This window comes from Gossypium raimondii, chromosome 10, assembly GCF_025698545.1.
Source record: "Gossypium raimondii isolate GPD5lz chromosome 10, ASM2569854v1, whole genome shotgun sequence".
NCBI classification, from domain to species: Eukaryota; Viridiplantae; Streptophyta; class Magnoliopsida; order Malvales; family Malvaceae; genus Gossypium; species Gossypium raimondii.
The window spans coordinates 33,319,117-33,321,991 of record NC_068574.1 but is presented as its reverse complement, the minus strand read 5'-3'; the positions used below and the strand labels follow the sequence as shown (position 1 = coordinate 33,321,991).

Genomic DNA, 2,875 nt, shown 5'->3' with positions numbered 1-2,875 from the left:
AAATTTCGGTGGTTTCACCAAGATGGATTAGAAAATGTAGATTGTAGTCTTTGCCTACCTCGGTTCAAGTTACCCATGTAATAAACAAATTCTAGGTTTGGTGGGCACTCTTCGAACAAGTGCCCTTCCCCACACAAAACACAAGCTATATTCTCAAATTGATTAGGTGGCTGAGCTGTAACATTGTTAAACCCATTAGTAGTAAAATTTGTAAGCATTGAGGATATTGAAGATACCTGAGTTGTAAGTGAAATGGTGTCCACTTCATGTACTCATGCGACTCGTCTTAAAGCTACTCGATTGGTTAGCCACTGGTAATTGTTGGTTGCAATTCTCTCAATAATTTCATAAGACTCAGTATAAAACTTAGAAATGAGAGTACCATTGGTAGAAACATCTACTACCATCCTCGTGTGAGCATTGAGACCATTGTAGAACAACTCTAATTGGATGCAATATGAGATTCCATTATGAGGGCATTTTTGTAACAATTCTTTAAATCTTTCCCATGCCTCATACAAGGACTCGTCAACCATCTGTTGGAAAGTAGTGATTTCATTTCACAACTTAGCATTCTTGCTAGGTGGGAAATATTTCATAAGGAAGGATTCTGCTAACTCTTGCCATGTGGTAATGGAATTTGGTGGCAAAGGGTTCAACCGGGCTCGAGTTTTGTCCCTTATTGAATATGGGAACAACTTTAATCTTAGTGCATATTTAGGTACTCCAACTAACTTGAATGAATCACTGACCTCCATAAACAATCTGAGGTAAAGGTGAGGATCTTCAATAGGCATTCCGCTGAATTGGCTCACAATCTGAAGCATCTGGAACATAACTGGCTTCAGCTCAAATTGTTGTGCCTCAATTTTGGGCATCTTAATACCTAGATTAAGCTCATGAAACAATGGCACGGCATGCTATCTTAGAGCTCTATCCCTATCATCTGCTATAATGATAGAATTTTTTGCATGATTCACTCCATTTCCTTGGTTCTAGTTTTTGAAGTTCATTTCTTCGGTCCTTCTCTGAGCTGTTTGTCTTCTGCTTTGTTGAAAAGTCCTTTCAATTTCAGGATCTATGAGGAGTAAGTCAATAATTCGATCAATGCTCATAAACACCTGAAACAATCACAGAAAAATAATGGAATTAAAATGATACAGAAAAAATAGACCAAAATGCAAAATTAACAATTCACAAATAATTTCTTCTAAAACAGTCCCCGAAAACGGCGCCAAAAACTTGGAACGATGGAAATGTGCAAGTGTACACAATCGTATCATGTAATAAAATGACAAGGATTTCGAGTTATCGTACCCACAGGGATTTTTCAAGAAAATATTTATTAAATGTAACCTTAAGCAATTTGGTGAGAAAAAATATGTTAATTTTAAAGATGTGATAAAAACTAAGAATTCAACTAAGTGTTCAATTAAAAAAAAAATCCAATGCACGATTTCTAAAAATGAGTTTAATGAATATGACTAAATGTGTTAGATGAATTTCATTCTTTAACTTAAAAATATTAAAACTATTTTCATATTGTTACGAATAATTTCATGGCAACATGGTTTTTGTTAACTAATGCATATACATACTTACTAAATCAATTAATCTCTTAAACATATTTCTATGTCAATTCAAACAATTAATCACTTTTCATAAGCAAGTATAAGATAAAGTGAGGTAACAATATATTCCTATATTGAAACAATTTAATCACAATAATCTTACAAGTTATGTAAGATTAAATTCCTATATTGTTTAATACCATCGCTAATTTAACCCTCAACTACCTCGGAAGGTTAAATATGCACCAATTAAATATTGTGTCAATTAACTATAATTATAATTGATTAATATTTAATTCATTTGTTACCTTACAATTATAATGCAAGCATAACATAGACATGATTTTATTTAATTGAACAAACTACCAATGTTTATAACAACACAAACATGATTTTAACAAATTCAGTGGAAAAAATGTAATTAATCGAACACGAATGAAATTTAAGTCATTTTAATTAATTTATGAACATCAACACAACAATTATTCATAATCATGATCACAACATAAACTGAAAAAGATTAAGAGAAGGGAACTAGAAAAACAAATCATGATGATATTCTAAAGCCAGACTAGTGCGCTCCTCTCTTCTTCGCTCATTCTGTTGATCCAAGGTCTTCACGAATAAGTGGTTGCTGCTTCTCCAAGGGGTGTATTAGCTCTTTTTCAATAGGGGAAATCGAAAAGGGGGGAAAGAAAGTTGGAAAGCAACTATAAGGGAATTAGAGAAAATATGTGTGAGAGAGATGTGTGAAGTGATGGATGCTAAATGAGGAAGTGAAGGGGAATTTTTATAGTGGGAGATGGAAGAAAAATTAGCTAAAAATAGCAGCCAGTCCCCCTTCCCATGGCTGGCCATGATAGGTGGAAGGAGTGGTTGACTTAAATTTGCTAGTTTTAGCTTGTGGTTAAAAAAATAGAATGCTTGAAAAGGGGAAGGGTTTGAACGGCATTGAGGAAAAGTTCAAGGGCTGATTTGAAAGTGTAAAAATAAGCTAAAATAGGCTAATTTGGTCAGCTAGTTTGGACGATTTGGGTTGCCATTTTCTTAGTGGATCAGTCCTCTTCACTTAGCACATTTGTGCTCCTTTCTCTTCATCAGGCTATAATTAAATTTTAACCCAATTTGTGTCGGATAAAAAATAATTTTTAAATGTGTTCAAGGAGTATAAGTTGGGTCATCCATGGCTTGAAAATAATCAGCCATACTCTTTGGTCAATTGATACGAAAAGTTCTTTGATGGTCCAATCTTTTCAAGGTTACTCTCGAGCCAATTTTTCACTTTTTGTGAAAAACTGTCGAAA

At 33.8% G+C, this 2,875-nt stretch overlaps 1 non-coding gene across 1 annotated transcript; it reads left to right on the top strand.

Annotated features, from left to right (window-relative positions):
* The first annotated feature begins 462 nt into the window (after positions 1 to 462).
* LOC128034177 (small nucleolar RNA R71) lies at positions 463 to 569 on the top strand. The gene has a single exon (XR_008190309.1). It is a non-coding gene; the product is annotated as a small nucleolar RNA R71 (small nucleolar RNA).
* Positions 570 to 2,875: the final 2,306 nt, after the last annotated feature.